At 45.5% G+C, this 22428-nt stretch overlaps 1 long non-coding RNA gene across 1 annotated transcript; it reads right to left on the bottom strand.

The window, feature by feature from the left end:
* Nucleotides 1-338: 338 nt before the first annotated feature.
* On the bottom strand, nt 339-13338 carry LOC144107729 (uncharacterized). Its single transcript, XR_013309364.1, has 4 exons — nt 13089-13338; nt 12505-12602; nt 5905-5969; nt 339-402 (listed from the first exon to the last, which is right to left on the bottom strand). It is a non-coding gene; the product is annotated as an uncharacterized LOC144107729 (long non-coding RNA).
* Nucleotides 13339-22428: the final 9090 nt, after the last annotated feature.

The following is a 22428-nucleotide window of genomic DNA, read 5'->3' as shown; positions in this document are numbered from 1 at the left end:
TTAAAACACAGCAATTAAATCTTAGCACAAGAGGCTGTGCTAATAAAAACATGAAAGGTGAAATGTTGTGGTCATGGCTTAGTGATCTAAGAGTTCATTAAGCAAAACTGCCCTGAGCTGTCACAGGTTCAAATTGTGCCTGGCGCTCCTGTGCAGGCAATTTTTTCCACTCCACGCCATTTGGATGGAAAATTTCACGTGTCCGAGAGGTGTGCACTGATCCTCAGCCCTATACATTTCCACAGTTTCTAGATTGTTTGCCTGCAGTTACCAAGAACGAGAGCTAAAAGCATTTCAAGCTTACAAACTAGTTCTAAATATGAGAAGCCATCGTACCTGGCCATTCACCTCAGCAAGAACACCTGGATTCCATGGTGCAGCAGGACCCATGCCGGTCGAAGCCTGGAAAGTGTGCAAAGTGTTCGCATTTGCTACAAGAGTAATGTACAGTGTCGGTGAAGTCTTAAGGCCAAAGGCTTTTCGCTTCAGCCGCATAACAGAGCCATTACAGCAATATTAAAGACGAAGTGACCTTGACATGCTAGCAGGTTTCTTCTTGCGATACAGAAGCTTCCTGCTTGACTACAGTTTTGAATGACCCGCTACATGAATTATTCTAGGAACATTGATTTCACTGCACCTGAATGCTGTAGCCTTAACACTTTTGACCTAGACTGTACATGGTACATTAAAGGGACAGTGAGGAGAACTGAATCAAATTTCTTTTGTAAGCAAAATCTGATAGTTCAGCATTTCATGGCTTTGTTGCCGCTTGTCCGAGAGCAAAAGATGCATTTATTTCAAAGCAATTTGCATTCGAAGTTGAAAAACTTTTTCCCGCCACTCCGATTCAAACTCGGGAACTCTTATGACATCACGGCGCACTCTTATGACGTTACAGGACGCAGTGACGTGAAACATGACGTAATCGCAGACTCCGTGATTTCTCGCGGCTAGCGGTGCGGTCTAGCAGCAGCCAAAATGAAAGCTACCGCCGCCACACGTTGAAGGCATCTATCGGGGGTCGCTACCATTGCTTCGTTTACATTTGCACCAGCATCTTGCCGGCGTTACGATGGATCCCGTTCCCGAGCCCGATGACAAAGTTCTCGCAAAAACTCCGGCCTGCATTTCAGCGACCTTTGCCCCACAGAGCGTGCGATGCCTTTGAGGGAGCACGGTTAGTTAGGCGCTGGCGGGTCGTTCCCCCTTCCGCCATGAGCAGCCGTTGCAAATTAAATATCACAACCCCAGTGCGGGGAGTCGCGAGGGGCCAGGACAAGGTCAGTGGGTCGCGCCCATCGGAGGCTGGCCGGGGCTTTGGAGTCAACAGATTGTGATTCCTTGAACGGCGCGGTTGCACGGTGCAGAAGACGGCGTCCAGGTCTCCCACGGTTGCAAGGGCAAGGTTATTTATTTATTTTTTTGCCACAAAAACGGATGGGTACTCAAGGGCGCTCGCATTAAAAGTAGGCGGATTGAAAGTAAAGCCGACGCTTCAACGGCTTCTCCGCGTTTCCGGAGGTACAGGGTCCACTGGATCGGGTTCACTCGCCCACTTGCATGTACCTTCAGATGTGTACTGTGAATGGATTAAATTAGCCGCGAGCTCGAAAAGAACAGCACCGCCCAACGACCGAAGCTATTGAATTATGTCACAACGCGCACCTCGCCGCGGAACCGTATCAGTCTGGTCTGGCTGGCACAGCTGGCGCACTCGGCGCGAAATAGAGACATGCTCCAAGTCTCCGCCAGTGTGGTCAGAGTGCGCCTAAGCTGCCGAACACGCCACCGGTCAAGCGCAGTTGGAGTATAGAGGGTCTCGCTTTGGCCGACGTGACGTTGGTGTGCAGTGCGCGCGCAAGCGTTACGCCAGGCTATACACGCGCATTAAAGGGGCACTGAGGAGAAATTGAGGTTGCCTTGTATCGATAGAATACAAGCTCCTGATCAAAAAAACGCAACTCTTACTGAAAACAAAGCTCTTGTAAGGTAGAAAATAGCAAGGACCAAAACACAGATATCGCCGCCACAGGGCAATCTCGCAAGTACAAGCGTGATGACGTCATAAGACAAGAGACGCCACCTTGGAGGGATGTTCCTTTTTACATGGAAGCTGCGAATCTCTGAGGCTGACAAAAGAAGGTTGCGTGGTTCAATATTGAAGTTAGTTTTGTTTTAAAACCGATAGCGCACTTTTATCACAACAGGAAGACAGACAAAAGACAACCTGAATGTTGGAAGCAAAGAAAACCAATGCTTGGGGGAGCCACAGGCAGCCAGGAGAGTTTCGATTTGTTATGGCGCTTTGCGTCTATGAGCTTTGCGTGCCCCGAAGTTTTGGTTTTGACGCACATCAATTTATAAGTGCCGAACAGCAGAGAAACTCCAAGTGCCGCTTCAAGTGCTAGTTAACCTTTGAAGGAGCCTGTTAAGGCTGGTCAAATGATCGCCACGGTCGATGAAAAACTATCATGGCACGATGGTCGGTGATCGTACAAGGCAGTTCGCAGTATAAAGAGCACTTGTGTCTTCACAGGCTCGCCCGGCGAAACATTCTTGGCTGTGCCAGTCAACTTCAAACTACTTAACGGAAATCATTTATTAGGGACGGGAGACAAGGTACAAGGCAGTTAAAAAAAATTAATGGCCTAGCTGTGTTAGGCCAGGATATACGTAGCGAAAGCGCGGAGACTTCTGCATCAGAAGAGTGCATTCACTAGATGCGCCTTTATTCATGGTTAAATATTGAGCCGTCGTGGCGGAGTGGTAGTCTCCGCCTCAAACTACAAAGGCCCTTGTTTGATTCTGAGCCTCGGCACAGGTTTTTTTTTTTCAGTGAGTGGGCGGGGGGTTTCAGTGGCTACCATAGGTGCCGCTACTGAATACGTTGGTTAGCTGTTAAGCGCAGGCTCTGTTAAGGTGCGTTTACACTCCGGAGTAATGCGCGCGCGCGCTGCATGGCGACGTCACATCGGCCAAACCGAGACCCTCTGTGCTTCAACTGTGCTTGACCGCCGACGCGTTCGGCAGTTTCGGCGCACTCTGACCGCACTGGCAGAGACTTTAAGCATGTCTCTATTTTGCGGAGGGTGCGCCAGCCACCGCCGGCCCGGCCAGACCGATTCAGCTCTGCGGCGAGGTACGTGTTGTGACGTCATTCAATAGCTTCGGCAGTTGGAAGCAGCTGTTCTTTTCGAGCTCTCGGCTAATTTAATCCATTCACAGTACACATCTGAAGGTACATGCAAGTGGGCGAGAGAGCCCGATCCAGTAGACCCCGTACCTCCGGAAACGCGCGGAAGCCGTTGAAGCGTGGGCTTTACTTTCAAGCCGCCAACTTTAAACGCAAGCGCCCTTGAGTACCCATCCGTTTGTTTGGCAAAAAATAAAATAACCTGGCCCTTGCAACCGTGGGAGACCTTGATGCCGCCTGCTGCACCGTGCAACCGCGCCGTTCAAGGAATCGCAGTCCGTTCGCCCCTAAGCCCCGGCCAGCCTCCAATGGGCGCGACTCACCGACCTTGTCCTGGCCCCTTGTGACTCCCCGCACTTGGGTTATGATATTTGATTTGCAACGGCTGCTCATGGCAGAAGGGGGAAACAACCCGCCGGCACCTAACCTAACCGTGCTCCCTCAAAAGCATCGCACGCTCTGTGGGGCTGAAGTCCCTGAAATGCAGGCCGGAGTTTTTGCGAGAACTTTGTCGTCAGGTTCGGGAACTGGATCGATCATAACGCAGACAAGACGCCGGTGCAAACGTAAACGAAGCGACAGTAGCGACCGCCGATAGATGCCTTCAACGTGCGGCGGCAGTAGCTTTCATTTCGGCTGCTAGACCACACTGCTAGCCGCGAGAAATCACGTCTGCGCTTACGTCACGTTTCACGTCACTGCGTCCTGTAACGTCATAAGAGTGCGCCGTGATGTCATAAAGTTCCCGAGTTTGAATCGGAGTGGCGAAAAAAACTTTTTCAACTTTGAATCCAAATTTCTTTGAAATAAATGCATCTTTCACTCCCAGACAGGCGGCAACAATGCCTTGAAATGCCGAACTATCAGATTTTGCTAACAAAAATAATTTGATAGAGTTCTCCTAACTGCCCCTTTAACAGAGCCTGCGCTTTTTCGCTAACCAACGTATTCGGTGGCGGCATCTATGCGCGCCACTGAAACCCCCCACCCACTCACTGAATAAAAAAAAAACCTGTGCCGAGGCTCGGAATCGAATCAGGGCCATTGTAGTTTGAGGCGGACTCTTCCACTCCGCCACGACGGCTCAAGATTTAACCATGAATAAAGGCGCATCTAGTGAGTGCACCCTTCCGATGCAGAAGTCTCCGCGGTTTCGCTACGTATATCCTGGCCTAACCCAGCTAGGCCATCAATTTTTTTAAACTGCCTTGTACCTTGTCTCCCGTCCCTAATAAATGATTTCCATTAAGCAGTTTGAAGTTGACTGGCACAGCCGGGAATGTTTCGCCGGGCTAGCGTACGACGACACAAGTGCTCTTTATACTGCTAACTGCCTTGTACGATCACCGAACATCGTGCCATCATGGCTTTTCATCGACCGCGGCAATCATCTGACCAGCCTTAACAGGCTCCTTCAAAGGTTAACTAGCACTTGAAGCGGCACGGAGTTCTTCTGCTGTTCGGCACTTGTAAATCGAGACGCGTTAAAAACAAAACCATGAGGCACACAAAGCTCATAGACGCGAAGCGCCATAACAAGTCGAAACTTTCCTGGCCGCCTGTGGAGCCGCCAAGCATCGGCTTTCTTTGCTTCCAACATTCAGGTTGTCTTTTGTCTGTCTTCCTTGTGTGATAAAAGTGCACTACCGGTTTTAAAACAAAACTTACTTCAATATTGAACCGCGCAACCTTCCTTTGTCAGCCTCAGATTCGCAGCTTCATGTAGGAAGGAAAATTCCTCCAACGTGGCGTCTCTTGTCTAATGACGTCATCACGCTTGTACTTGCGAGATTGCCCTGTGGCGGCGATACCTGTATTTTGGTTCTTGCTATTTTCTACTTTACAAGAGCTTTGTTTTACAGTAAGAGTTGCGTTTTTGTGATCAGAAGCTTATATTCTATCGATACAAGCCAACTTCAATTTCTCCTCAGTGTTCCTTTAATTGGCATCTCCAGGAGATTTTAAAGCACTTTGAGTTTACTATCACATTAAACTTCTTAAGCCTTGTCTCAGTTGCAAGAAATAATTCTGCAAAATAATGAAACGTCAACAACTAGAACACAAACAAAAACTGCATTTCGACCACAAAGCCATCGCTAAGCAATACTGCTCCGTGCTGCCACAGGTTAAAATTGTGCCTAGGGCTGCTCTGCAGGCAATTTGTTTTCTGCTTCATAATATTCGGACAGAAAATTTCCCATTTCCGAGAGGTGTGCAGTGATGCTCATCCCCATGTTTCCGGTTTCTAGATTGTTTGCCTGCATTTATCAAGGATGAGAGCTAAAAGCATTTCAAGCTTACAAAATCATTCTTGTAAGACCGACAATTGGGCTTTGATGCCCCAGCGCCCCGTGCTGAAGAAGGAGCAAAACACAGGCGGAAGACGAGGCTGACAAAGTTCAGTTTGGCACACAGAAACGCTTGGCTACCGAGGTGCGCTGTACTAGCAAAGATTGTGGCCGTCGACACTTCTTGTTAGCACTGCGCACCCAGCCCCTCCACAAGTGTAAAGACGCAAATCAAACAAAAAGTGTGGACGGCCAAAATCTTTGTTAGCACGGCGCACCCCGGTAGCCAAGCGTTCCTGAGCACCAAACTGAACTTTGTCAGCCTCGTCTTCCGTCTGTGTTTTGCTCCTTTATCAGCACTGGCCGATGGGGCATCAAAGCCCACTTGTCTTACATTCTAAATATGCGACAACTTCATACCTGGCTGCTGACCTCAGCAAGATATCCGGATTCTGTGGTGCAGCAGTATCCATGCTAGTGGAAGACTGCAAAGTAGGAAAAGTGTTCACATTTGCTACAAAAGACTAATGTACAAGGTAAATTAAAGGGCAACTTCAGAGGATTTTCAAACATATTCTGTTTATTATCACATTACACTTCTTGAGCCTGGTCAGAGTCCCGAGAAATAATTTTTCCAAATAAGGAGCAAAGAAATAATGAAATACCATTAACTAGAACACAAAAAAACTTGCTTTCAATCAACAGATCAAAATATGATGTTAAAGGGTTTTACTGGTAACACTGGTGACTCACATTCTGTAATGCACCAACTAGCTTTAAAGGAGTATAAACACCCATTTTTTGGGTGTGTGTTTTTGCTTTCTAATGAGGCATCAGGCATTATTATACATGGATTACCTTGTGGTATTCTCCTATTCTCAAGTCTAGCAAGAGAACAGCAGTTCACAATTGGTAGCGAGGTAAGGGAAAAGGTAAAGGAATACGTCTATTTAAGGCAGGTATCAATAGTGACAACTGATCCGGATCGTGAGGGAATAACTAGAAGGATAAGATTGCGATGGAGCGCATATGGCAGGGTCTCTCAGGTCATGAATGGCAGTTTACCAATACACATCAAGAGAAATGTGTAAAATAGCTGTATCTTACCAGTACCCACCTATGGGGCAGAAACGTGGAGGCTAACAAAAAGGGTTCAGCTTAAGCTGAGGACAACGCAGTGAGCCACGTAAAGAAAAATGATAGGCGTAACGTTAAAGCAGTATAACGCCTACCGTTTGGGTGCGTGCTTTTTTGCTTTTAATGATGCATAAGGCATTATTATACATGGCGTAGCAGCTAGTAATCTCTTACGACCGCTTAATAATTTATAATAGCATTTATTTTTCGTCCAGTTTCGGCCTCAACACTTGAACAAGGACAGTGACGTCAATGTGTTCTTACACGTCACGAGACATGAAAAAACAGCAATATAATCGCTGCTTGCACATTTTTTGTCATTCCAGCAATTGAGGAAGGCTGATTTCAACACTGCAGTAAATTATAACAATGAAGCAGCGATTCTGTGGACATTTTTCCATGGCTCACGTGAAGGAAAAGCCCTCTTTGACGTCAGAGCCATCGTTCGGCTGTTCCAAAACTGAAACAGCATGACAGAAAAAAACAATTATAAATTATTTTGCGGTCGTAGGCAAACATCACATGGTGATTCATGCCTAGTAGCGTCTTCTGCAGCATTGAAGAAAAGAAAACATGGCACCAAAATTAGGTGTCTATACTCCTTTAAGAGACCGGAAGCACGAAGAGTGGTTGAGGGAACACACGCGGGTTAATGACATCCTAGCCAAAATCAAGAGGAAGAAATTGGCTTGAGCGGGGAATGTAATGCGAAGGTAAGATAGCTGTTGGTCCTTAAGGGATTCTAAGAGAAAGAAAGCATAGCAGGGGGCGGCAGAAGGTTAGGTGGGCGTATGAAATTAAGAAGTTTGCAGGCATAATGTGGGCGCAGCTGGCAAGACATGGTTAATTGGAGAGACATGGGAGAGGCCTTCACCCTGCATTGGGTGTAATCAGGCTGATGATGATGAAGATTCTCCCATGACTACTAAATAATTTATAATCGAATTTCTTTCTCGCGCCGTTTGTTTCAAGAGCTGAATGGGGACTATGACGTCAAAGTGAGCTTATAGGTCATGCGAAGCATGAAAAACTGCAATATAATCGGTGAGAATCGTCTTTTCTTGGGCTAGTTGGTTTTTCATGCTGTAGGTGTTTGCAGCGCACACGAAACACGGACGGACAGAAAAGGGAACGAAACACAGCGCTGACTTTCAACTGAGCTTTATTGGAAAAATAAGCGACTTTTATACAAAAATTTTTAAACATGTGACTCAGAATATGTCAAAACGTCCTACTACATGTGCCATCTAAAATCACTGATACTCTAGATAAAAACCCTGAAAAAACACGAATGGAAAACACAGAAAGACACGTGCCGCCTAAACCACCTAAAGGGTGTCATGATCAATAACGGTGAAAGAACAACATTCGAAAAAACTACCAAAAAAATATGGTGGGCGTTTGCAAAAACAAGGTGTATGCACAGGTTCTTGCTTGGCACCCATCCTCAGTGACAATTTTTAGGCCATCTTGACAACATGTTGATGTGTCACCTGGCAGAGTTCAACGCCGTAAAAGTGTTTAGATATGTAGATGATTATTTAATTCTTTTTGATGATAGCAATGATTCTTTCCAGGCAGATGTAATGCAAGCATTGTTAGTCTTTCAGAGATTGTTCGAACCACTCGTGTTAACGCATGAGCTGCCGACTAACGACACCATCCGGTTCCTAGATTTAAGTATCACGTGTACGAGAGATCATATCTGCTGGACATACGATCCACGAGGCAAAAAAAGTGTCCTACCGTTCAACTCGGCACATTCTAAACTAGTAAAACGTTCCATTATTAACCTGTGTTTGACAAATGCTTTGCAAAAATCCTGTCCACATACCATGGAGCGCAGTTTTTGTCAACAGACTGCAAGGTTGAAAGAAAGTTGTTATCCGGAGCAGATCATCATCTCGGTGGCTGAAAGAATCTATAGGGAAGTGAAGAGTAAAAGCAAAGGAAGTATGAAAGCTTCGGCTGAGAGTCAACAAAAACGAAACCTGGTTGTAGTACCCTATTTGCACAGCATCTCCCACAATTTGAAACGAATAGGCAAAAAAGTGAAGTTGAGAGTATTGTTTTCAGCCCCGGAAAAGCTGTCAAAGCTTTGTAAGCTTACTCAGACGTGTGGTACACCACGTGTGCAGTGCTCCAAAAAACACCGGTCACCGTTTGTACCTTGTACCAAGGGTGTGGTGTATCAGATTCCGTTAAGCTGCGGGAATGTCTATATAGGACAATCGGGCCGATGCCTTAATGACGGACTCCGAGAACACAACAATAATTATGACAATCTGCGCAAGACAAACATAAGAGAAAAAAATCTCGCTGTACACTGCAGCGAATGCAATAAGTGCATACCACGGTTCCAGGACACTACGATTTTAGGTAGAAGCAGCGATCAGACCACGACGGAGATTATCGAGGCAAAAGCCATCCAACAGATAGGGGACATGTGCGTCAGCGCTGTGTCCTTAGTACTCCTGGATAAAGAACTTGGATTCTTGCAGGCCGCAGGCGCTCACCTGTAAAATTTCAACACTCTTTAAATAATGGGTCTTATGTTGTTTTAGTTAATGTGTTTTATACCGTTTCAGCCCTGTTTTTGTCAATGTATTTTCTTTTATCTTTTATTATTATTATTTTTTTGTGACAACGGGAGCCCATATACAGCTTCACCCTGCTTTTGCATTTTGGTATTAAATTTTTTGGGTAGTTTTTTCGAATGTTGTTCCTTCACCGTTATTGATCATGACACCCTTTAGGCGGTTTAGGCGGCACGTGTCTTTCAGTGTTTTCCATTCGTGTTTTTTCAGGGTTTTTATCTAGAGTATCAGTGATTTTAGATGGCACATGTAGTAGGACGTTTTGACATCTTCTGAGTCACATGTTAAAAAGTTTTGTATAAAAGTCGCTTATTTTTTCAATAAAGCTCAGTTGAAAGTCAGCGCTGTGTTTCGTTCCCTTTTCTGTCCGTCCGTGTTTCGTGTATGCTGCAAACACCTACAGTATAATCGGTGCTGCTACATTTGTCATTCCGACTATTGAGGAAGGCTGGCTTCAACACTGTAGTGAATTAAAACGATCAAGCAGCAAATATATCGCATTTTTTTCATGCTTCACGTTACATATAACCTCTCTGATGTCACAGTCTTCACTCGGCTGTTGAAACCGAGACAGCATGGCAGAAAAATTCGATTATAAATTATTTATAGGTCCCAGGCAAACACCACATGATGATTCATTCATAGTAGTGTCTTCTGAATCATTGTAGGAAAGAAAACATACCACCAAAATAAGGTGTCTATACATCTTTAAAACTTCAAATTATCATTGGGCTTTTTCAAATTGCCGTGCTCAGAGAGCCTGTTCGCTGCCAGAAAATTCACTCCTGACAGGAAGGTGCATCATGCTCTCATGAACTAGTCGCCGCCAGAACCAGCCTGCTGGCAATCATGGCGCCAAGGCCGTCCATGGATCACGGAAGGCGAGTGCCCTGTGCTGCTTTGCTTGCTGTTGCGTCTCATTGCTCGCATGCGTACGGTAGAAATCTGATGCTTGGGAGCGAAAGAAAGGACGTTAGTTATTCAGGGCAGCCGCGGACTCTTGCACTCAGATGCATACATCGGCGGCAACAACGCAAGTATATGTCCTTCAGTGCGTTGTGTGCTGTCGTGAAGTCTGCATGTAAGCTTCGAGATATCCTCACAAGCATATGTGACGGGCAGTCGCACTCTAAAGACTTGCATTTGACACCACGTAGAAGGGCTAATTGGACAGCTTTAATTGGAAAGACATGGGTGAGGCTTTTGCCCTGTAGGTGTAGTGAGGCTGATGATGAGGAGGGAAAAACTGCGCATGCACGCTCAAACAACATGCTGTAGTCTCAGATTATTGCATATTTGTTAACTACACACTAATTACTTGGGCGCCAATGATCGACCCTGCCTATACTGACTCTCCTGTGGTAGTTGCAATTTCTGTTTGTGAACTAATTCCTGTAGGCTGTAAGCAGAAAACAATCAGGATATGTTCCACTCAACTCTAGTCTGCCGCCCTCCAGCTGTTAATATTGCTGCCAGCAAGTAATGCACGCATTATTTTGACAAGCGTGCATATCAGCTGGTTGAACATTTTTCTGAAGTGCGTGCACTGTACGAATATAGCTGCACGTCGTGTCTGTATGCTATCGCTTTTACTGCAGAGCTAGCACTCGAATGAAATGCATTACAATCTGGCCTCGCATGTCGGCCCCGCACTGTGTGTGCAGGCATAATGATCCACACTGGGAAATTTTTCTTTTTGATGAGTCAAATGCAAGGTGAAGTATGCATACGGTATTTCTCTGGTATTTTAAGCACTTGTGGCAGAAGACCCGAGCACCAAGCTTTATGATAACAACCGAATCGGCACACGCAAGGTTATGCTTCATCTTCAGCTGTGAAATGAAAATGACCTCCGAAGAGAATAAAAATTTTGAACAACAAATTTGGCAGAGCACACATGCACGCCAGCCGGCAGCCACTACTTAAAGGGCCCCGACCACCCTCTGGCTGAAAATGTCCTCTACCAAGGTTGTTGTGAGGAACCGTCCCCGGAACACACAACTGCAACCAATCTTTATTGAAAGACATTATATTGGAGTTACATATATGGCAAACTAGCTACTTTTCCATGCTCCTCTCCTTCCATTCCCTCTCAGAGGTTTTTCTCCCTTTCGCTTGGTCCACTAGCTTTAGTCCTCCATCCCTGCTTGTTCTGTGTGGCTGCCCTTCCATTTACAAGAGTAGACAGCACCCCTTTTGTTTGAAAGTCAAATGGGGAGCTTTCGGTGGTGTCCGCGTTGGGCCTGTTATGATCGGAATGCACACCAGCCGAAGAGGATTAAGGTGCAGATCCCATCGACACGGATGACCACGGTGGCGCAGCAACAGCAGCGGCAATTTCGACAGCGTCATCAGGTGGCCGACGACTGCCCAATATGAAAGGATGACTAGCTGGGAAGGAGCCTGTTCTTCCCACGCTCGGCTCGATGCAAATGACCTTCCCCTTTGACTGGTTCCCTGCAAGAAGCGACCGACGATGAACAGATGACGGGAAGAGGGGAACGGTGCCTTCCAGTAATTAATCGTGTCTTGACAAGAGCCGCCCCGACCGGAGAGAGCCCACCGCAGTTGTAGCCCACAGCGCAGCACCGGTGTTTTCGATAGACACGTGAATAATAATTATCAACCCTCGTGAATAATAATTATCAGAGGCCCTATCCGTGTCTCACGTGGCCCGATTCGCTTTGGTATGCCGCATAACCGAAGAATAGCAGGGCTTATAAATTTCCAGCAATACATATATTTAACCAGTATCATGGCACTGAGAAAACAGGCCACCGAGTTGCAAGCCGAAGCTAAGACAACGTGCTGCAATGAGAGAAGTGCGCTGTTCCGCAACGCCGTATCGGTGGGCTCGATACAAAGCTCTCTGTTGCTGAAGGCAGCCTGGCTGCTCCAACAAACAATAAATATTTTAGTCAACAATGAGAGGAGGCAATACGAAAAATGAAACTTTGACCTGACATGAAGCACACAATATATGAGAGAACAAAAAACAGAACGATGCTTCCATTCCGCATGCGGTTCTCTAGTGTCCTACGTAATCTTTTACAATAGTAGCATTTAAGCAATATCGCTATACTACAATTCAAAGATCCGCTACAAAGCTCTCTGTTGCTGACGGGAGCCTGGCTGCTTCCCGCAACCATAAATATTTTAGACACACACAAACAGAGACGTCTGCCTGGCTCTGAAGTATGCTGCTATGTAATGTACATATTGCGACTGGTAAGCGTGCGAGTGGCAGTAGCAGAGGCATCCCAGTAAAACTTCGCCCAGTACATACGTGTATCTGTGCAATTGTTGTTGCTGGCTCAGACTTTTCAAGGTCCATTGCAGTGATTTTTCTCTTCGGCACCCTCTGGATAAGCTCCGCTTTTGTTACTGGAACACAAGAAATGAGAGATAAAATAATGAAAGCGGCGGCAAACACAGGGCAAGCTACGGAAACGGATCAGTTAGTGTGTCGCGTTCATTGCTTTCCAAAAATCATAGGATGCGAAAAATTAGCAGATTTGAACACAGCCGATTTCTCCCTGCCTCATGCAATTACTTGAATTTATGAAAAAAATAACGATATATTATTTCGCTCAGAGTGACGCTTACGTCGAGACCTGCTACAACGCGACCACGCAGTTTTTCCCTTCTTTGGGAAGCATGCGCTGGGCTGCTGCGTGCTCGGATCGCAATCACAGAGGAAGTGGTATCGTAAGCGTTCTGCAAGTGCTCGCAACAGTAAAAAAGCATGTGCATCGACTTTATGTAAAACGCCACTAAGCTTTGCTAAAAGCGTTAGGCTTGACTGTACACGCATCACACGTTTGGCACTTCTGAAATCTGACCAAGTAGCGAAGTAACTGCAAAACTCACCTCCAAGCTCCATTACTTGGGCGCAATAGAATGCCTTCTCATCTTTTCCGCCGCGCCAGTAGACGTCCTTTTTTTTGCCAGGTCGCTAACGCCAGTCGGTCAGGCATCATGGATAGGTGTAGCGGAAAGGAAACAAGGACGACATAGAGACATGTACGATAGCTTTTGCGCCGTCGGTTGAAGTATTTCACGTACGCATAGCTCGCCGCAGCTGACGAACCCATAGTGGAAGTGTCACATGTGGCTGCAAAACACACAATCCAATAACTGTAACAACCACACACACCGACACGAGTTACGACGCAAACGTTGGACGGACACGACCGCAGACTTGGATTGGCTTGGCGACGCGCACCGCACAGAGCACTGCATGCGATGATGATGATGACCTCTTCTTTACAAACTAGAATAATAAATACGTTTTATTCGTTCAATTTCGTCTGTTTGTTTCCTGCGGCAGAACTTGCGTCTCCGACCGTGATCTCTATACTGCTCCATGTCGCAGCCTCCTCGTGCAGCGCGTCCGGCCATCCAGTTGACTGCTGATTGACCGCATGTAGTAGCAGACGACGCGGGGCTCTACACACCATGAAATACTTATAGTTGAAAAGTTACAAATACTACTTTTAAGGGGAAATAGTTATGAGTTCCGTGTCAAGCTGTGCCACAGAGGGTTGGTCCAACATAAGCAGAACCAACTGCAGAACCAACTAGCCCCTCAAATCGGTCTTGCACCTGTGACTGCCCATGGAGTGTGAATAGGGTGGCTTAGTGTAACTCTATGGGCTCTATCATCTATGAGCTTTATGGAACAGCTGTAACCTAAATGTTTGAAGTTTTCTGCGATTTTTGATCGCCACTGCATTAAACAAAGTAGTCGCTATGTGACAAATCGCTTTCGGTTTCGGTTTCTAAGCTGGAAGCTATAGTGGCGCGCGGTGCCTGGTTGTGCTTTGCGCTTTATACTTAGTGCTTTAAGCAGAAAGTTTTGTTTAGCTTACGACAAACAGGAAGCACCTATAAAGTCTGGGCCTAGCCTTCAGACGACGCTAGAACATTTTCAGTTTCGGTTTCGAAATATAAAAGCTCCTGTTGCGCGGCTCTTGATCATAAATAACGCTGGGCCCTTCCCTGTTCTCTGCGCTGTAAACAGCAACTTCTGTGTTATCTACGATAAAATAAGCACTTCTTTTAGAACTCCCCTAAATGCAGCAAATGCTTGAAAAGTCTGTAATTGCCGCAAAAAAGTATTTTCTGGCACGGTGCGAGATAGATATCATAAGTACTATATTGCCATTGACCTGAAATCAGCGACTTAGGACCAGCAGAGGGGGAAATATAGATTGCTGAATAGGTATATTGATGCACTGAACAAATTTATGTTAAGAAATCAGAAGTGTGCAAGGTACGAGGAGGAAGAGGCTCTCAAAAATAAACTGCTAGTGTGCGCTAGAACACGGAACTGGGTAGCACAACCGCGCCCTCGATCGAGGTGCTTCGATCGAGGTGATCGAGGACCTCTATAATTATAGTTTTGCAGTGTTCTCTGGCACACCGCTGTCGAGTCCGGGTCGTGATGGCAGCGGGTGAAGGTTTGGGCTATGCTCGAGACAATTAATAGTATAGCCAGGGACTCCGGAACGCATTTTTTTTAGTGGGAGGGCAGGACTTCGAGCTTTTTTTGTTATTTATTTATTTAATGCTCATTTACACAATATATATATATATATATATATATATATATATATATATATATATATATATATATATATATATATTCAATGTTCAAAGCTTGATGCAAAGTATCACGATGCGGTGACGACACCCCAGCTGTCAGGAAGACAACGAAAAGGCTTCCAAAATTAACTGTTTAAGGGGCTGACTCACGCCCACTAAGAACTGAATTACTCGGCGGCTGCAATAGGCTTAATCATGCGTGCTCGGCGGTCATCGACCTGATTGCCATGCTGTTCTTGGTCGTGCTGAATTTAAAGCTGGCAAGGAACCTTCGAGATAGAGAACCAAAAGCAGCAAGAATCTGGAAAAATGTGGAATCATTTGCACGTGGCCATGATCAACGACATAAGTCTGGTCGCACCTCGCATTCCAAAATAAAATAATAAAGCCGCGTGCCGGAGGTTGTGAGTGCGAACGAACAAACGGTGCAAAGATTTATGGCAATATAAAATTAATTGAAATGAGGAGCTTATAGGTGGGAAGCTTTACGCACGAGGAGTGATCAATTCCATTAAAAAAGCCTGTGCATAGTTTGTTTAAATTCTGCTAATCGTGATCATGTACACGGTCAGGTCGATATATAGTCGATCGAATTCTGTAGGGACATGACCGGTTTAGGTTACTCATATACCAAATGTTTTACAACTGGCTACTAAGCCAAGCAGCTCATGCAGCCCCACTGTGCTTTGAATTAAAAGAGGTTAGAACTAATATGTGTTTCAATTTTCAGAAATCTGATCCAAGTAGAAGCAAATGGAGATTGGGGGGCACATCTCCCCTGAAAAATGTGGGGGGGAGGCGACCTTCCCCATTGCCACCCCCCTGTTCCATGCTTCTTGAGTATAGCCCACCTGAACTCGGGTAGGCAGCCCTATAGGTACGTGATCGGACCACTGGAGTGGGTATATCTCGCATATTTATATCTGATATTGGTCGCAAAGCCGATGTCTATTGGCAAACAAGTTTAAAACATCCAAGGTGTTCTGAGAGGTGTTCGATCCAGTGAAGCATTCGGTCAGGAAAGACCTTTGAAGGCAGTTCGCAGTGTATACCGGATTGTTTTTTTCCGAATATATAGCTTTCGTCGAACTATAGAAACTTTTTGGAATTCTTTTATTGACATATCTCAAATAAACCCTTCATTTCTGCAAGAAAAAAAAACACACACGGGTAAGCGGCCCTATAGATACGTGATCGGCCCGCTGGAGTGGGTATATCTTGCATATTGTATATTTGATATTGGTCGCAAAGCCGATGTCTATTGTTAAACAAGTTTGAAACGTCCGAGGTGTCCTGAGAGATGTTCGATCCGACGGAGCATTCGGTCAGGCAAGATCTTTGAAGGTAGTTCGCAGCGTATAGCGGATTGTTTTTTTCCGAATATATAGCTTTCGTCGAACTATAGGAACTTTTTGGAATTCTTTTATTGACATATCTGAAATAAACCCTTAATTTCTGCAAGAAAAAAAAACACATGGGTAAGCAGCCCTATGGATACGTGATCGGCCCGCTGGAGTGGGTATATCTCACATATTGTATAATTGATATTGGTCGCACAACCGATGTCTATTGGTAAACAAGTTTGAAACGTCCGAGGTGTTTTGAGAGATGTTCGATCCGACAAAGCATTCGGTCAGGCAAGATCTTTGAAGGCAGTTCGCAGTAAATACCGGATTGTTTTTTTCCGAATATATAGCTTTCGTCGAACTATAGGAACTTTTTGGAATTCTTTTATTGACATATCTCAAATAAACCCTTAATTTCTGCAAGAAAAAAAACACATGGGTAAGCAGCCCTATAGATACGTGATCGGCCCGCTGGAGTGGGTATATCTCACATATTGTATAATTGATATTGGTCGCACAGCCGATGTCTATTGGTAAACAAGTTTGAAACGCCCGAGGTGTCCTGAGAGATGTTCGATCCGACGAAGCATTCGGTCAGGAAAGATTTTTGAAGGCAGTTTGCAGTGCATATCGGATTTTTTTCCGAATATATAGCTTTCGTCTAACTATAGAAACTTTTTGAAATTCTTTTATTGACATATCTCAAATAAACCCTTCATTTCTGCAAGAGAAAAAAACACACACGGGTAGGCGGCCCTAGTAAATAGAATGGTTAACAGAATAACAGAATGGTTAGAAAGGGCCAATGCAACATATTTTTACTAAGAACAGAAATTATGTGGACATGTCCTTAGTGTTCCTTTGAGAAGCAGTATTATCTTTTGTGTGTTGTGGAAACTATAGTTGAATACAACTCAAGAATGAAGTGTCAAATGCTTCTCTATAATTCACTTCGCAAGTTGTTTGCATGGAAGGTACGACAACCTGAGCCAATCAGGATGGCGCACACTATATAATTCGGTTGCTGCATACCTACCACGCCCGTTGCCTTGTGACAGGTAGTTCCATTTCTGTGAATGAAGGTGTACTAGTGTTTCGGCTGTTTATTTCTTCAGCAGGTGACACTTCATGTCTTTTTATTTTTATGTTTGTTTTCAGATGGGCGACATGTTCACACAGTGAAGAGGGCATATATGGCCCACTTTTCTTTTTGTCATTACCTGTCCATATTCAGTTCTTTAGTTGTCACGTCACAGTTGTTTGGATGGACATTTATTCACTCCATCGTGGTCTATGCCCAAGGAAGCTGAGTCAAATCCAGGCGAGAGCAGCCACATGTTGATATAGGTGAAGTGGAAAACACGCCTCTTTGCTGTGCTTTGTCAGCGCATATGCAGTTGAAGTTAATCTGGAGCCCTCTATCATGGCGCCTACAATAGCTCATTAGAGACATTGTCATTCTCATTATTGCTAATCTCATTGTGGCAGTGCTCGATGTGCTCGGCTTGTATACGCAGACGTTTAATGGGTCACATTGGCCTGTTAACGGGCTCACATCTCATCGTCATCATCAAAACTCTCATGCACTGCTGGTTGTGTCCTCCTCCTCCATGCTCATTACAATGCCTGGTCCTTTGAGAGGCATCTGCCGCTCCATTCTTAAGTTGTATTTGAGTATAGTAAATATGGAGAAATGTAACTAATATTGTATGTCACTTGCTGCTGTGTTCGTGTGGTCTGTGTACAAAACTCTTACTCTTGTTCCATGATATAGTATATATGTAGTGCTTTTGTGTATTATGTTGGTTTGTTTCATTAAACAGATGGTATTGGTGGATTCTGTTTATACGAGGGGTCATCAGTATATTTTTTACCTCCTGGTCTGTAACACATTTATCACCTCGTGAAAGGGAAAGACGTTACAATGAAAAGAAAGTTTGATGTTCCCACTTTTAATTTTCATTTTGCACATGGCACCACTGATATTGAAGTAGTCACAAGGAAAATGTTAGTATACATCAGTGTACGGTTATAACAGTTTTTCGAAACCAAATTTTGGATGGCAGAAGGTGTTCTTCCTATCATTATCCACCACCGAATGAGTCCAATGTTATGTTTCCAGTCAGAAGGTGGGTACAAACTGTACGTACATGCAAGATTCAGCTGTGTTGAGTGTGAAAGACGAGGAGTGCAGTGGATGCCCACTGTCTGCATCTCGCATCTGAGCTCGTGGCACATGTGGATGAATTTATTTGTGATGATTGTCACATTAAGCAGACGGTTATTGCGGGCATTCTTGAACTTGAGGGTGCTGAAGGACCGTGCACTTTTTCTTAAAGTTTGTCTTTAAAAAATCCATCATTTAATGTGACAATGCTTGGCATGACAACAAGTTAGGTGGCAATACCGCCGTGTTGAATTAGCTGCAGTTTCGGGATGTTCTGCATCACCCACCAATAGTTCTGACCTAGTGCCTTGTAGCTACTGGCTATACCGTAGCTGAAGAAACATTTGAAGATCTTTAGTGTCCAGTTGGGGCCATCAGCCTCATTCTTCTCTGAAGGCATGTAAACAAGAATAATGCATCGATGATGCAAGGGCATCATTGTAAGTGGGGGACAATATCAAAAAATGAATTACACCTCTGAAAAAAGACATCTGAAGCTTCGTTTATAATATCTTTCACTTTCAGTAATTAGCATGTTATAGACAAGGAGGCAAATTATTCAACACACCTCTCAAGCTTGGGATATATGTATGGGAAATTTTCGCATCTGTATAGTCACTTCCTTATTATTGGAAGCTACTTGAGTCATTTATCCCATGGACCAATGTTTTGTGGCCTCATTATCTATTATGTTTTAGATGGTGTCCTTGGCTTAATTTTACTTTTCCTGAGGGTGTTCTAAACTTTTTTTGAATGTGTGCGCTTCAGCTGAGATGTAGCTTTGAAACAGGACAGTATTGGAATGCCATATGCTTGTCCATTCATGTGCTAAGCTGATACAGCGTAAAATGGTACTATACTTGGGATTTAACATCCCACCACATTAGAGGGATCTAATTTGATCACCTGTCTTCTTTAATTGAGTTCAAGTGCACCGCGCGAAAGACAAGATGAAATGTTATCCATTTAATTTTATACGTCGAGCCTTATAAAAGACAGATATTGTTACGTGACGGCAAGCATGGTGAAGAGTACTACATAGCAGATGGCGATGGAATGGTTTAATGGCAGTGGGCCTAGCGCGAGAGCTCCGTGCCGCGCCACTGCCCACTTTGTCGTCTTCGAGTCCGTGACACTACCCGGGGCTGCCGAGCGTTCGTCCCGATCGCGCGAACTGAAAGACCGGCAGTGAAGACGAAACGCAGTGCGTGACGATGAGCGTGACAGGACGGATGAACACAGAAGAGAAGAAGATGCAGGGTTTGCCGTCACGATGAAAGAGATGAACAGATGATGATCAGATGAGCGCTGGTCCAGGAAGCTTCCGGGCCGTAGCTAGCTAGGTCACCTTGAGCCGACGGCCGAGGCCCATGAACACACCGAACGGCATGGGCAGGGGCTGTGTTCGAATATGTTGGCGACTTCTAGGGTCGGTGGGGTCATAGGTTCGAGTAGCGGCGGCGTCGTCAAGTTGTGTCTTCTGGCCGGGGCAGGGGGCGGGGCTGGGGTGAACGACATGGTCGGTTCTGGTCTGGCCGGCTGGGGCACAACCGGGCGGTGCGCGCAGGAACACACGACCGACGACCACGGCACACGCAGGACACCGAAGCTCCAGGACCAGGATGGGGATGAACTCCGCACCTCACGCCAAATGCTACGTGACGGCAAGCAGGTGAAGACAGTACTACATAACAGATGGCGATGGAATGATTTAATGGCGGTGGGCCTAGCGCGAGCGCTCCGTGCCGCGCCACTGCCAACTTTGTCGTCTTCGGGTCCGTGACAATATCAGCTCCCTGAGGCACGCAGTTCACCCATATGAGTGACACGAGAGCTGCATATTGGCTCAAATGAGTGATACGGAAGACACATCGGCCCATTCGGGTGATACGAAATCCATATTTCGGCTCAAACAACTGATACGATAGACACGTATCAGCACACGGAGGCATACGAGGGACACATATGCCCATACGAGGGATACGAAGGACACATATGCCCATACGAGGCATACGAAGGACACATATCAGCCCATACGAGGGATACGAAGGACACATATAAACCCATACAAGGGATACTAGGGACACATATCAGCCCATACGATACACATATTGGACACATATAAACTCGTATGACCACATACTAGACACATATCATCTCGTATGACCATATATAGACACATATAAATTCATACGAGACAAAAATGCATCCATATGAGATTTTTTGATAGGGTTGCCTTCCGCTGTCCCCTACTGAGCACTTGTCACTGGAAGTGCATTGTACAAATTCTTCTGTTCACCAGATGGTAGTGGCAGTCCTCTTGTGAAATACTGCATCCTTTGCGATTCCCTTCACGGTGTCATACATTGTCTTCTCTACCTTGACTTCAGATACACCTAGAGGAAAAAGAACATACTTGTAAAAATTCTTAGCCATATTCCCCTACAGGAATATGATAATAATTAGATTTGTACACTTCACAGCGGCAGTATGTTTAGCCCCTGTTGAAGCAAGAAAGTAAGAAACCATTTCATTTATTACCAAAACAAGGCTTACACCTTGACGTGGGCGGTGCCATGCAAACGTGGCCAGTTCTGATAGAAGTGGGTTGTACAAAAGTCAACTGCTTGCTTTGCCTTTTAGAATATAAAGCTTTAACTACACATTGATTGAAAAAAATGACTTTATCCTTGAAAATTGCAGATTTGTATGTGTGGTTACAATATTGTAAATAAAATAGTTTGAGCACTGCCAGTGTTTAAATCAACACGCAGCGACTGGTTCGGTTCATGGTTTGGTTTTTATGGGTTTAGTCTCCCACTCAGGCTATGAGAGATGCCTTAGTAAAGAGATCCAGACTTTTCGACCAACTGGTGTTCTTTAGCGTGCACTGACATCACACAGTACACGGGCCTCGAGAATTTCGCCTTCATCGAAATTTAACCGTCGTGGCCGGGACCGAATCCGCGTTATTTTGGCCAGCAGCCGAGCGCCATAACCACTCAGCCACCACGGCTGCTTCGCAGTCACTGCTAAGAGCAATTTTCTAATTACAGTTCTTGCCCATGTCTTTGTCAAGCAAGGCACTAATGCCGGTTGACCTGCAGTAAAGCTAATGTGTCCTCAACATGCTGCCTACTTGACAAATTTCTTGTAGTCAAAATTGAACGAAACGTTAATTAACATTTTTTGAGCTAAAAGCGCATGAGCATTTGATACAGCCCAAGGCAAACAACTTAGAGCCTTAGAACAGTGTTCAACGAGGGGCCCACACGCAGGGACGCTGGACTTGCCACTGTTTCCTTATACAAAGTAATACAAGAGTGCATGGCCTACGGTGTTCATGCTAAGAAATGCAAGATATAAATAGAAACAAATCTCTGTCGCGTAATTTTGCGTTCCCCGCTCGCAACCTTGGTGCGAATTTTTTTTTACCAGGGCAGGGAAGACAACTACTTCGGGGAAACAGCAGATGATTGTAGTTACACGCATTAACACAGTGCGGCGAGGAAGACGGGCAAGAGGGAGACGTTCCTTTTGTAGCGTGAGCTACATTGGTCGATGTTGAGCAGTTTCGCGTGGCTCCTGGACCGCCGTGCTGCGCATGCACGAGGAACAGTGACGTCACACGGCGCCAAGCTGGCGCGCTGGAAACGCCGCCCCGCGCGCACTCGACGATCTGTGCATTCCGAAGGAGTGCCGTCATAGCCGCGGCAGACGCACTGGTGCCGGTTCGTGCAGAATTGTGCGCCTCCATTGCGCTGGAGCGGCTTGATAGCACCTCTCATTTTGTGCGCAAGCGCAGAGGTATCAGAGGGGTATAAATATAGCGGAGCGTTTGCCAGTGTGGTATAGCCATAGAGAAGGAGAGCGAAATTGCTGCTCAGCACCAATTCATGCCCAGCGGCTCAGCGTAGCTCACGCTATGTGTATCCTGGCATAGCCGAGCTAAGCCACTGCTAATTTTTTATTGGTCATTCTGATTATAGCCGTTGGGTCGAAAAGATATTCAGACATAATTAAGGGTTCGACAGTATCCTGTCTGGCGAGGGGAAAGGATATTGGAAGCACAAGAAACATACACTCGCCA

Source organism: Amblyomma americanum, chromosome 1 (assembly GCF_052857255.1).
Source record: "Amblyomma americanum isolate KBUSLIRL-KWMA chromosome 1, ASM5285725v1, whole genome shotgun sequence".
Classification (NCBI taxonomy): Eukaryota; Metazoa; Arthropoda; class Arachnida; order Ixodida; family Ixodidae; genus Amblyomma; species Amblyomma americanum.
Note: the sequence above shows the minus strand (reverse complement) of the source record. Positions and strands in the feature narration are given on the sequence as shown.